Genomic DNA, 14424 nt, shown 5'->3' with positions numbered 1-14424 from the left:
AGTACTAAAATGTTCGTCCCTGTCATGCCGGCACTTTCGGTTGCGCCGTAAGCCCCGATGCAAAACTTTCAAATCTGATATCTACAAAACTCAACACTCGAAGAAATGCCCGCGCGTCTGCTCACCCGCAATACCCTCAGAGAGCCAAATCTCTGCGATCTACGAAATGAGCTCAGCGAATGATGAGGCGGAACATCCGTTTAGACCTAAAAATGAAGTCTGCGCTGTGGCATTGCGCAATGCAAAGCGTCATGCTTGCCTTGCGTAAAGCCACAGCTCAGACTTAATTTTCAGGTCTGAACAGATGTTCCGCCTCCTCATTCGCTGAGCTGATTTCGTAGATCACAGAGATTGGCTCCTTGAGCGTTTTGCGGGGAAGTAGACGCGCAGGCATTTGTTAGAGTGAATATTGAAGAAAATTATACCTCGAAATTCAAAATTTTTTAATTAAACAAAAAAAAAAAAAAAAAAAAACAGCCGCCAAAAAGAAAAACAAAAAAGAAAAAAAATTGTAGCGAGCTTGTTTTTAATGTGGTCCACATTTAGACCGGTTACCGTGTCAGAAAATTAGTCGGCGATTAGTGCATTAATCGATTACTTGATAAGTTACTCGATTAATTTTACGGCCCATCTAATAGTTGCAGGTTTCTTCGATAGATGAGGGGTGTCAATCCTTTTTTATCGGAAATTCTTCCCTTGCTTTTGGCGGCTATAGACCATCCTGGGTATAAAGCATCTGGCCGGCGCCATTTGTGATGTTCGTGCGCATGGCGCCCCCTTAACTCGGTTTCCGAAGCGACGAATTCGCACGTGCTGCGTCGTCGAGATCGCCCGTTGGGATCTGAAGACATTGGAACGGCCAAATTTTTAGAACACAGCTTGCAGGTGTCGCCATTGCTGGGTATTGACGGTAATTTCTACTTACTGGTTTCCTCGAGCTCCTACTTTTGCGGTGATACGGGCATGCTATATATGTATAGGTCACATGGTGCACAGTTCTCGGATATTAGTATGAGGCGAACTTGTCAGGCGTTGACGCCACCAAGCTGGAATGCTCGCAACTACAGTGCCCTTGGTCTTGGAGAGGCCCTTGACGTCACGAGCACGATACGCATTGCGCTTCTCGCTGGCCGATTTTGAAGCGAGGGGCTACGCCATTTCGTTTTCGTATACTCCCTTAACGCTGTGGCTTAGCTCAGTGGTAAAGCGCCGTTCACACATTTGCAACCGAGTAGGACGGAGAGCGACAAGACCGGTTTTAGGCCTCTTGCGACTTCTTAGGACCGGATGCGCTCCTGCGGAGGCGGTCCTAAAGCACCGTTCACACACTTGCGACCGAGTAGGACGGAGAGACTCAAGACCGGTTTTTAAGCCTCTTGAGACGTCTTGAGACCAGCTGCGCAGCAGCGCATCTGGTCCTACGTCGCAAGAGGTTAAAAAACCGGTCTTGTCTCTCTCCGTCCTACTCGGTTGCAAGTGTGTGAACGGCGCTTGAGACGTCGCAAGAGGCTTAAAAATCGGTTTTGTCTCTCTCCGTCTTAGTCGGTCGCAAGTGTGTAAACGGCGCTTTACGTCTCCAATTCGCACAGAGTAGTCCCAGGTTCGACTCCCGTGGGCGGCGAGTGATATTTTTCAATGGTTTCGCAACTTCAACAACTGCAGACGGCGTTCCGCTTCTCCCCTACAACATAAACAACAACAACTGCATCATAACAAAGGATGTCCTTTAAAGTGATGGGAAGAGCCCACAAACGCTATCGCTGTAAAACGGCAGGGGAGGTCCTTCACTCTTCCCACCTTGATCCCAACAGTGTCAACTAGGAGTATCGTGGGCGTCGAGCGTGCACGCGCTGCCAAAGCGCTAAGCAAGGCAACGCTGGAGGGAGGAGCATTCGCAAGATCCTGTGAGCAGCCATCGCCCGAAGTTTCCAGCAACGACGTCTCACGCGCGTCGCGTGTCCTCAGCTCGTTCCGAGCGACTGAGCGTACGGGCAGGTTATCAACGCAGCTTTCCCACGAAACGCCGGAAAAGTCACAGAGCCTTTGTGAACGCTCAAATGGGTTTCGATACGAATATGGACGTCTGTCTATAGAAATAGACAGGGCACAGACAGTGTTGCGGTTGTCCCTTTTTTGCGTTCCCCCGTCTCCGGGTTTTTTTAGTATGGTGCGTTTATGGCACGGTGTAAGATATGGACGCTTTCAGGCAGCTGTGAATTGGTGCCGTTATAACCGACCTTCAATTTTTGTTTCCTCTTATTCCGTTCGCTTCATTTCATCATTGCCACAGCAGGACAGGTTAGTGCCACTTAAAGGGGCACTGACGCATCAAAATCATATTTTTTTTATTACCCGAAACGATTGAAAACGATGCCGGGACATTACCCTTAAAATTTTAAATTTGGGAATTCAGTATTTCTGAAGTAAAAAAACAATTTCCAAATGCCGAATTCGAATTTCCCGCGCGATCCGCGCCGGTGCGTTGACGTCAAATATTGCGGAGTCCTGAGAGTCCACTTTCTTTCACGACTCCCTGCTGTTGCCATGGCGACCCAAAGCGAGGAGGAAAGGAGCGATCGCAGCGAGCGCCGGCGGACCGGTTTTGAGCGGTATCGCCTGTTTTCCGTGGGAGGATAGAAATCCAGGAGACGGCACCACAACGAACTTTCGATTTTTGGTATTTCAAAAAGAAGGGCCGTAGTGCGTTCGCAATTGCGTTAAAAAAAAAAAAAAAACATATTTTAGGATTGCCGTTATTAAATGTTATAGAGATGTCGCCTGCAAAGCTTCTAAATTTCATGATTCTTGACGACACGATTCAAAAGAAGCGAGGAGCCGAGAGGCGGGAGAATCAAACGCCAAAAATAAAAAGGCGCGCCCGCGCGCGGAAAATGTTTTTTCACGATGCGGTTTTTTTTTTGCGTATCTATGACTGCAACTTGCATCTTTCTAGACAATAAAAAAAAAAACGACCTTTGGGGTGTCAGTGCCCCTTTAATGTGCAACTGTGTCCTTCTCCTCAGCATAGGCCTTCGAGGAGGCTCGTCAACGCCCGCTTCGAAGGCACCTCGGTAAAACGAGAAAAGGTCGGCAAGCCTGCGGCTCAATTTGGCCCGCGTTTAAAGTTTGTGTATCGTAGTATAAGGACGGCAGCGCGTGTCTTCGAAATATCGGGCCCTCAGCACACACGCGTTGCCTTCCGCCGAAGCTTGAGGCTCCCTAAACGCCGAAGCCGTATCGAAGGTAGGAAGCTGGCGCTGGAGGTAAGACAACTGAAGCTTGTCGTTCTAATCCTGCCAGTGACTACGGCTTCCAGTTGGGCTCATACCTTCAGCGCCGAGAGCGCGCCTCTGGTAATTCAGTTCGTCCCGAACGAACTGAAGCAACATGGTATACCGAAAAGTTTCTAGACCAGACGCATCTTAAACCACGGTCACATTCCGAATACATCGTGCAAAAGACGAAGTCCAGACACTGTCTGAGGTCTTCCTTGTATAAAGGTCACATTGGTCATAAAAAAAGAAAACAAAAAACAAAAAAAAAACGTGTTTTTAGACACGTTCCACGCATACATAAAGCAAAACATGCTTCGAACACCCTCGAGGCGTGTCCAGATAATTCGGTCATCATGTCGGCAGCGATGTCTTTTGTATGATCTATGAGCAGTGTGACCAAGGTTCGCGATAATGTCGAGCGAGGCAGCCTGACCCAACGTCGGTTTCAGCAAACGCCAACTCCCGAGCGCAAACACGCCCGATCAGCAACGCGGCAGACTCTGAATGCGAGTACGCGCAGTCCTTCTTCCCGTGCAGGCAATTATTAGAGTGTTCCCTATATAAAAAGAAAAAGAAAACGGGGGAAAAAAAAAATAAAGGAGGCGCTCGGTTTAATTTCTCGTTGGTTGGCGAGCTAAGTGGGCTCCGCCGAGAGATTCCCCCTAATTGGCACGGGCGGCTGCGCCCCGGGCGAGGACGGGGGCGGAAACCCCGATGGGGCCTCGGCCCATCTAACGAGGGCCGCATCCGCCACTTGGAAGCGCGCCGAGAACCCCGGGAGCCCGCGCGCTCTGCCTCGGGGCGCGATGACGGCCGGAGCGGCTCAAACGAAAGCCGCTCGGCGCCGACTCAAAAAGCGGCGACTTAACTGCCGCCCCCGCCTCCCCCTCGAGCAGCCCGCTTTCAGGGCGCTGCTGGGCACATCCTGCTCCCGGGATCATGTCGAGCGCGTCGAATCACGTCTCTCTCTATCCCGCCATGAGCAGACTCGAAAATGCCCGCGCCGCCACGTTCCCTTCGGCGCACTCGTTGAGCGCATCGTTGTGACTGAACAAGTTCAATGAATTACGAGGGCGACAAAAGCTTCGAATGCAGTTCGCGCTCTGACACTGAGCATGCCGTTAGCACGTGAAACGTCACGATGAAGGGTCACACCGCGAACTTAGCTTATTTCAGTGAAAAATATTTTATAAGCAAAGGCTTTCCGGTGCTCTGCGGGGGCTGTGCACTGGAATCCAGAAAATGGTGGTTTCTTAATGAATTGAAATCTCTAAAAATTGCATGTGCGGAAACACTCGGAACTTTTTACTTGCTCTTCCGCGTCGCGCGCGGCAGAAAGCTAATTTTAAAGGTTTCAAGTCGTTATCGGAGATACGCTAGGCTCGCTCCTCGGACTGTGTGCCTCTTTTTAACGGCTGAAGCTACCATCCCAGGTAACGAATAGGAATGTCGGACTGAGGCATATTTGACGGGGGGCCCCGCATGAGTTCGCTCCGGCGATGCACTGTTACATGCCTCGTTCTCACGATATTATCGACTGACTGGACTCTTATCATCTGTTTTATGCCAAGTTTTGCTGAAACGGAAAATGATGATTTCCTTTCACTGTGCTCCGCGGGGAGAGGATGATTGAATGGCAGAGAGATTACCCTCATCGCTCGAGCAGACTGTAATCTACACTGGGCAGAAGGGAATAAGGAGGAAAGACTGACAAGATGAAACGTCATGGGGAGAAAATATGTACGATGATGAGGTGATTACAATGAAATTATCTCACGTCGTAGTGGAGGGTCCGTGCCAGTCCCGTGTCTCGCAAAAAGGCAATCAGGAAGTTGGTAGCCTTAAAGGGGCGGTGCAACGATATTCAGTGGGACTGTCCTTTCACTTTACACGAGCTTACTACACTAGTGGAATCCGAGTCATACTTGCACGCAATTCCATTGACCAAGAAGCTTTCTGTTACGGGGTAATTTCAGAAATAAAAGCGAGCAGTTTCCTTCCAACTCTTTCGCGAAACTTGATGCGCATCTCGGAGGTTGCAGCGTTTGCATATTCCAACGTAAGTAGATTAGGTCAGTTACGAAACTGCCCATAGAGGAAAGTGGGCGACCCCAACCGCTCCAGGAATGAAAGCAAATAAATAAGTGCGCACTTGTCGATTTGCGCATATGCTCAAAAGGACTAGTCGGAACTTATATTTCTTGACCCGCGCTCCCCTTAAGGGTGCCTTGCGAATCCCCGTAATGCTGGGCTTCGGCACCTTTTTGGCTGCTCATGTTAATAAAATAAAATGCGGTGAACATTATCATGTAAGTGCCTCGCACAGAGTGGTAATTTCTTGGCACCATTGAAACTGAAACGAATAGAGAAAGTACTGTACAGCGAATAACACCGTAACTTTCGTACCCGTTGGTTGAAGAATATATATTAGATTTTGACCGCCGCTAGGATACCAGAATTTGGACTAATATTTAAACAACTAGACGGCACTGAATTTCTAAAAAAAAATATTAATTGCAAAAAAGACGTTCGGGAGATGCCCCAAATATCCCCGTTTGCGAGCACGTGCCGCACGCGCGTGAAACAAACTGACAGGATTTCAGTTGCACACGCACGCCGGACTCCCAGTCCCTGCTTGGTATCGTGAATATCCTTTGACCGTTTTCTGTATTTCCTTGCACAAAACGCGCGGGCTTCCGGCAGCGAACCGACGGATGAACTCATATTGTGAAATTGTCGGCTCACATAATGTGCACAAAGTGAACACTCGAAGGAAGCCCTTTCGGTTTTTCTATTTTTGGCGTTTTAGTACTCGCTCAGTTATTGGAGGTGGTGCACAGGGAGGAAGAGGGAGTGAGAGAGTCTCGAAGAGGTGAGACTGGCACGAGCGTCGTGCACGCGGCCAGGCAGAAGAGGCGATGGCGCGCACGAGGGCGTGGGAACCAGCGGCGGCACGGACGCCGAAACCGCTCTTTCTCTCGCGGCATGCTCTTCGAAGCGTCTTGGTCGTCGGCAAGCCGCCTCTGCATATTCACGAGGAGACCTCGGCGGCCCCGCGGTCGACCCTGCACGTCAGCGACGTCCCTGCCAGGCGGCGCACTGCCGCTGCGGCTCCTAGTCGACGTCCAGGCGCGGCAGGCGTCCAGGATACGGGTGGGTCCTCGATGAGGCCCCGGGGGCCCTTCCGCGAGGAGCTTCCGTTGGCTGGCGGGTTCCACCAGCACGGTCCCGCTGCAGGGGGCTTTTGCGGCTGCGCACTCGCAAATGTCGACGCGTTTGACGTTGTCTCGGAGGCGGCCGACTCCTCCGGCTCTGCTGTGCTTGCGAGTGCGCACTCAAGAGCAGCACAGTGTTCACAGGCAGCGTGGACACCAGGCAACAGCAGCGAAGATGACATCTTTTATTCGCTTAGACTGTGGGCTCTGTTCGCATTCGTCTTTAGTAGGTATTGTTTTTCCACATTGCTCCTAAAGGTACGCACGGCTTGCACGTGCCCTCATTGCATCGCGATGATGGTAATTTCTTATTGTTAGCTTTGAAGTATTGCTCTGTAACGGTGTAGTCAAAACAGCAGGGTGGAGGGAACGCTTCTAGAAGACACCAGCGTATGAGGGCAGGTAGTGCAATTCGTTTGTCAGCTACTCATGCAGCCCCTCGACGTCGCGTCCTATTGCGGCCTTTTCGATGACCAAACGCCGTTTCTAGCATTCGGAAAGGCGATACCCGAGCCCCGGCGAACGAAGCCTCCGCGCTTGGCTGACTGCCGGACGCGGCCGTGTCTCGTCGAGCACAAGTTGCAGACCATGGCACGCCGCCTCGAAGGCGAGAATCCGTGGAATGAATGTCCCCGGCATTTGTGTAGGGTCCGTGTTTGCGATCAGAGCTGAACGAGAATTAACGTTTTGAGCAAGTGGTTAAGCATCGCATCTCTCCACGGTCTCCCGAGGGTGAGACGAGGATCATGAGAGGCGCTTTCAGAAGCCCCCGAGGGTGTATTGCCTGCGGTGCACCTCGGAACACCGGTCGTTGGACTTGCTTCAATCAGTCCACGACGTGCGTTCAGCGATAGGTGAACCAATAATCCAGGGGCAGTCTCAGCGACGAAAAGGCGTTCGCCATTTTGCGGACTTGAACTGCATTACAGTGAACCATGAGGCCGATCACCCATCCTAATGACCTAAGCCGATGAAGGAAAGATCATTGACATGAGTGGCTGTCACTCCGGCTAACAATTGCATGTCATTGTTTTCGCATACCATACATCAGGCACGTAGCCAGGATTTTGTTTCAGGGAGGGCCTACCCATGACAATATGCTGTAGGAGGGGGAGGGAGGAGTGTAGGTCCCAGCAAAATGGAAGATTTTGGGGGGGAAGGGGGGCCGGGCCTCATGCCCCCCTCCCCCTGGCTACGTGCCTGCCATAAATCCTGTTTACTCGCCAACGGCCATCGGAGCTCATATAGTCGGTTGGAAGATACCGGCATGCCCCCATTATGACCCGTTTCTTTTATTTTTTTTTATATCCCCATGAAAGTTATTCTTTATAAACCTCTTAGCTCAAGACCGCGTGCGTTCGGTAACAGGGGCGAAGCAAAAATCAGCAAAAAAAAAAAAAAAACACGGCAAAACAATTTTTGCATTTTGCGCAGTTTTTTAAAGGTGAATAGGAAACGACTAGAGCTCATGTGACCGAAAGGATGGTCTACGCACAGCGGGGTCTTCGCAGCATAATGCCCGCGCACTCGGCACAAACAGGCACCCTGCCGCCCGCAAATACCGGTCGAGTTTCAGCGGTGGTCACCCTCGGCTGCCCGCGCAGAAAGGCCCGCCGCAAGCACCGGCTTCTGAATTAGGACTCCAGATGGCGCGCGGCTCGCAAAGGGCCGCCGTCGTGCCGACGTGCGCACAAGGCGCCCCGTGAACCGTGAACCCGGCGCCGTGGCCCGCGGACAATGCGCGAGCTCCTCTCGCGGTTTCGCCGAGCTCTCTCGAGACGGAGGGCTGCGACCCCCCGCTGCCGCGACCCCCGGCGCCCCCGTCGGGTCGTGATTTGGAGAAACTGGCTGCCACAATGGCCCCTCGACGCACAACGAGGCCTTTCGGCGCGGCCTTTGTCGAGCGGGGGACTTCCGCGCTCCCGCGATACCACCTCGAAGAAAAGGCCCGTACCTTTCCCCTTCATACGTCATCACTAGTGGATCCACGTAGTTCGCGTCGGCGACGCCGCCAGCGTGTTTCGCGGCGTCTCACAAGGAGCGCGACGCACACGGCGACTGTCATCGAGCTTCAGTGCGCTTGCCACTCGAGGTGGGTCCACTAACGATGACGTCATGCGCAGGCCTTGTCTTCTAGGTGGTGCGCTCATAAACAGGCGGCAGCGCGCACATCCGTACCTGCGACCGAGGACGGCTCAATTTGGACGGGCCGGCGGCGGCCGCACAAAGCGGCCGACTCCGCGGGAGATGGCCAATTTATCGGCCCGCAGCGAGAGGGCCCGCGGGGCCCCCTCGGGGTTTCGGTGTTCTCCCCGAGGAACGGTATCCCGCGGGAAGGGACATGCTGCCGCAACTGCGCGTGCGCTTCGGAGGATGCCCTGCCGTCTGTCGGGACGATGACGATGTTTATGAGCCTTCCTGGAGCTGCGCGAGGCGGAACTTTTCTTCTCTCTGTCCGAGGTGAAGTTCTTTCACGGGTGTGAACCAGAGGAACACTTGAGCCGGAGCCACACTGCTTATACATCATACAAAAGACAGTATGCACACAGATTCGAACTCGAATCACCGCGAGATCCGCGCCTCAAATGCCGCGTGGCAATGGGTTCAATGAGAAACTGTGCACGCGGCATTGGAACCACGGATACTGATGTGACTCGTGTCCGCAGTCTGTTGTGAATGGCGTGTGAGCAGTGTGACCTCGGCTTTACGAGAACATCTGCTGTATGGAGCTTTTAGACATTGGAAGTTCGTCTTTCCTAAAATGCCGTCTGGTATCTCTGCTGCATGTGGGGTTCGTCAACGCAATGAGACTGCCTATAGTAATTTACAACTCAAGGAGGTAGGGCGAGGCAGAGGAAGACTGGAGAGGAAGAAGCAGACCGAACGCTGGAGGAGAGAGAGGGAAACATCTTCCTCTCCCCAGCGTTCCGTCTGCTTCCTCCTCCCTTGCCTTCGTTTCCCTTGCTCTACCTTCTTGAGTTGCAACGGATTGTAGATTTCTAACGTGCGCCAGGCGGTAGCGATTGCAGAGAAGACGCATGTCGGTGCGATGCTAATCCACGTCTAGGCGGGGCCAGTATTTTGTTACTGTTTTTTTTTCTTTTTTCGGGAATCCATTTGGATGGGTGGCAGAGGCGAAAGGCTGCCTGACAAGGCCACTGCCTCGGTTTGACGCGTATCAGGATCTCTGGGTTGTGCGGAGCGAGCTAACGCAACTGGAATAGCAGTTATGCGTGCCTAGATGTTTACAGAACAAGCGTGCACAGGTGAAAAAATACTGAGACTAAAGCAAGCGTGCAGGCTAGCTGGTTTAATACTGACATGGTAACCCAGGAGCGGGGAAAAAACGAGACGGACAAACACATATCCGTTTTTGTCCGTCCCATTTTTCCCCCGCTCCTGCGTCACAATGTCAAAAGGAATATTCCGGGCAAAAATGAAATTGGTTCGTGTACCTTAACCTAGCAAATCAAACGATAAAAAAAAAAACAAAGCGGCATGTCAGAGATTTTTTAGCTGCCTTTAACAAGCGCGGCACATTCTCTCATCTTTGCGTTCCGGCGCTGAGGAGGCCGACCCGACCCGGCAAGAAAGAGATGTTCCGTACGAAGACAGAGCCTGCCAGCCTTCTTCGCGCACACATTTCATAAGCCTCGTAGATCAAGCATGTTGTCGCGCACTCAGTTGGCAAACATCGGTGCGACTAGTGTAGTATACGAGCTGGCGGCGGCACCACCGCTGCCACGCGTGAGAGGAGGACAGCCGTCCGTAAGTCACGCGCGATTCAGAGGTCCCTGACTGACGGTTGTCTCTTCGGGCCGCCTCGATCGTCGGCTCGTTCTCGTACTTCTCGCGCTGGCTGCAGGCTCCCCCTTCTCCCGATGCTCGGTCGGCGACTGCGCGGAGAGTCACGGTGTGTGTGCCGGACGGGCGGGGTTCCTTCGGCCCTTGCCGTGCGGCAGTCCGCACGACGCGGGCTCGGCAAACAGCGCCCGCTGTCCTCCTCGCCGTCCATCCCTCTTCGACAAACGAGGAGACGGCTGCGAGGTCTTTACGCGAACCGGCGTCGGTCATCGGTCCACGTGGAGACTCGATCGAGTCACTCGAGTCACTCGTGCAGTGCAAGCATCGTCCGGGGCAACACGTTCCTGCTTGTACAGCCTAAAAACATAAAAACGATATATTGACTGTAGCTTTAGCAGTTCTGGCTACTTCCTTGTACCTAATAATAATAATAATAGTAATAAAATTATTTTCTTCCATCGATTATGATGGTGGGAACCGAGGACAAAAAGCTGCAATGTGCAGCTTGAATGGTCCTCGGGACCCTACCATGGTCAGCTGCAAGCGTCTAGGAAATACAGAAAAAAGTAGCACACACACACGCACAGAAAGTAACAATTGAAATTCACACGACTACGCTTTTTAACCTATTAAAGAAATAACAACCAAAAACATATCTCAGGTGCAAAAACACAGGCGCAAATCTTTAAAAGTTCTACAATCAAAATCCACGTTAGTAATACAAATATTATTTAACAAATGTGGGAGTGCCAGTTCTAACCATTTGAAAACCATATAGTTTGTTCGCTGAGTGACCCCCCGCCTATTCTCTGCGCGGCGAGAGGGGTACGCTGGTGGTGAATTTTCCTCCATTTTCCTCTTTAAAAGAAAGAAAAAAAAAAGCACGAATCTTTTATTTTACTTTTTTGAAACTAACGCATAGTCTACATGCATATACGTGTAAATAATGATTTCCTTAAAGGTTCTAAATATTTCAGCAGTGTGAGAGTCATAAGTATCGTTACATACGCTCGTTAATAACGTGTTTTGTAACAAAAACAGTTTTTTTTTTTTTAAATATTGGTTATACTCGGCGACAACTTTTCTTGGCAATGCAGTGGAAGGTACAGGCCCGCGTCCCCTCTCCCATTTTGAGTGTACGCGGGCTCTCCTCCTCCCCCATTTCCGGGGAGGGGAGGAGAGCCTGCGTACACTCAAAATGGGAGAGGGGGACGCGGGACGTACCTTCCGCTGCATTGCCAAGAAAAGTTGTCGCCGAGTATAGTGTTGATCTTCAGATTAGATGGTAGCATGTTAAGTGAGAGTAAAAGAGAGAGTTGTACCTTAACGATTTGACATTCGTGGGTGACAAAGAAAGGGGGCGATCTAGGTTCCCTATCACGCGGGATACGTTGGGAATAAGATAATTTATACGACAATCCTATCGTTGTGAAAAAAAAAAAAACTTATCTGTGTAAGAAATATCTTGGTCCAACAAGCGGATATGATCAAACAAGATCACATAAGAAACATATAAGAAGTTTCTTAAAATTTCTTTTATAATCTTATGTGTTCCTTTACGGTTATTACATGTTCTTATATGACCTTAGGGGGGATCGGTGGCCGAGTGGTCTAGCGCACACCAGCTCGGAGCACGAGGAGCGAAAGCTCGCGCTGCAGAACCCAGGGATCCTGGGTTCGAGCCCCACCCCTGCCCGTTTCGATCTGGATGAGCATCGTACCGGCGTGCGGTCGTGTATCACTACTGCGTGGTGCACGTTAAAGACCCCAGGCTAGCGGCTGTACCGCACTGGCTAAATTGCTCATCTACAGCTGGGAGACTCGTCGCCCCTGTGAGGCAGACCAAGTTCTAGGCTGTAAAAACACACACACAAACCAATTTTTTTTTTATATGATCTTGTTTGATAATATGCGCTTATTGTACCAAGACATTTCTTATACGAGTAAGATTTTTCACAAGGCAGGGCATGTTCTCAATAAAAATACGCCGAGAGTTTTGAAGGAACTGACTAGTAAACAAATAAATTCCAAAAGCAACAATACCGAATACGCCCACAAAATTTTAATAGGAAGGACTGTAGCAGTTAAAAAAACGCCACGGTACCGCAGCCCAATTGGGTCCAGGCCGCGGTGACTTAACCGGTAACGAGGCGACAAACTGCCTCGTCGAAAAGGCGCAGTAGGGCGGACGACATGAGCGTGTCCCCCTTTCGCCTCGAGACGCTCCAGTGATACGAAGATGCTTCGAATATATGGTCCAGTTTTGTTTGACAAACACTCCAAACAGTCGTGGATACAGCTTGTGCAGTACGTAATGTATCCACACATCATGGATACACTGCTGCACAAGCTTCATCTCAACGTCGTTAAGCTCTTTTCCCCGCTTCCGTCGTGCGGATTCTCCAAGATGTACATGGGGGCATTCAATGAAAGACGGAACTGACCGTTTGATAAAATGTTGAAGATTCAGAACATCCTGAAAAACCTTACCCTACGAGTCGTAATATTTCACTGCGACCATTTATCGCTCGAAGGGCTTTGGTTCTCTCCTATCTTACAAAACGGAGCGCTACTTGTCTAGTGAGATTTTATCTCGAAAAATGGCATAACGGAAATGTTTCGAGAGATAGATGGATCTTTACTGAGAACAAAAACATAAATATTACGATAAATGAACCACGTTTGCATACGTTACTCGTATGTTATAGTTCTGAAATATATTTACGCATTAATAAGTTCGTACAGTGTTCAACGTGTATTGTGGACCTTTTAGTGCGCACGTTCACCTCGAAAACGCAATAAATGAATTCCTTCTCGACGTGGATACTTTACTCTATGTAAGTATCACAACGCTTTATTCTATTCCTGCGTATAAAGCCGTGCAAAGAGTCAAAAATGTCACCCGGAATGTGGCTTCTTCTCTTTTCAGATACTATATCTTAACTGAACCTGAAACAATGTTTTGTGTGAGTGAGAGGCTTATGAACGAGCCATTTAATGGATCTGCTGCACAACGTGATGTCGACCGCGTAAATTAGAGAATGAGCAGAAAATTTCGACGCGAACCTTTAGGGGTGGTGTATTTGACTCCTTCCGTCATGACTGTAGCTCAGTACATAGCACGACATTGTCCGCGCAAACACGCGGTCGCCTGTCTTCTTATTTTCTCTAGAATAGCAAGGCTGTCATAAAGGCTGGGGTGGAAAGTGTTCATTTGGGGCTCTAACCAGAACGTGCTTTCGGTGCTTGCTAATACCGAAGTAAAATGCGAAAAACCATCGGTATGAAGTTCGTGTCGCGCCTTACATATAAATATTATATACTCCGTTTCATACTTAGCGTGCAACGCTGTCAAAGCCACTGGCGCGAGCGTGGGGCTTGATAGTGTAATTTGATACACCAGAGAATGTGGGTGAATCTTTTATTTCTTGTTTCGTAGCAGCTGTATATTTTATAGGGAGTATTCATTGGACGCCATATTTGTGGGTGCTGTTTAGAGCGCATGCTCAGAACGAGCTCACATCAATAGGCTGCTAAAACCGACACTCTTGATGGTGTGGAATGCACGTTGCGGAAGAACTGTGGAAGCTCGCCATCAGCATGCGCTTAGCATTCGCGCACACAGCTATGGTCGCCAGTGAATACTCCCTATACTCGGGGGCACGTGCTCGGGGCAACGTTTTCTGGCTATTCCGAAGTGAAGACTGCTCGCACAACTGTGATCGGCGCTGAATTTGCGCGAGCACACGGGTACACACAGCTTTGGCTTCATTGCCAAGAAAAGTTGTCCTTTAGTGTGCGTTCACTGGACGTCATATTTGAGGGCGATGTTTAGAGCGCATGCTCAGAGCGAGCTCACAGTAATAGCCTGCTAAGTCCGGCAATCTTGATGGTGCGGAATGCACGTTGCAAAAGAACTGCGGACGCTCGCTCTCAGCACGGGCTCAGCAGCCGCGCACTCAGATATGACCGTCATTGAATACTCTCTCTACCTTTTCCTGCGAGTCTTATTATAAAGAAGTAGAAGTGCGAAAGCTCGAGCTGCAGAACCCGGGCTCAATCCCTACTCCTACCCGTTTCGATCTGGTCGAGCATCGTACCGGCGTGCGGTCGTGTATCACGACTGCGTG

The 14424-nt window shown here is 50.5% G+C and overlaps 1 protein-coding gene across 3 annotated transcripts in view; it reads left to right on the top strand.

The window, feature by feature from the left end:
- The window catches only part of LOC8026551 (protein Wnt-5b), a 436541-nt gene that overhangs the window by 381761 nt on the left and 40356 nt on the right, over window positions 1-14424 (top strand). Inside the window, exons 1-2 of one of the 3 annotated variants that reach the window (XM_029992126.3) lie at window positions 11962-11969; window positions 12702-12703. The exons of the other annotated variants lie outside the window; for them this stretch is intronic. The gene's annotated coding sequence lies outside the window, so the exon portion shown is untranslated. Of the gene's footprint in view, window positions 1-11961; window positions 11970-12701; window positions 12704-14424 lie in introns of those variants that run through there. 3 annotated transcript variants of the gene reach the window in all.

The sequence above is a fragment of the Ixodes scapularis genome, unplaced genomic scaffold, assembly GCF_016920785.2.
Source record: "Ixodes scapularis isolate PalLabHiFi unplaced genomic scaffold, ASM1692078v2 PGA_scaffold2__306_contigs__length_199485367, whole genome shotgun sequence".
Taxonomy (NCBI): Eukaryota; Metazoa; Arthropoda; class Arachnida; order Ixodida; family Ixodidae; genus Ixodes; species Ixodes scapularis.
Note: the sequence above shows the minus strand (reverse complement) of the source record. Positions and strands in the feature narration are given on the sequence as shown.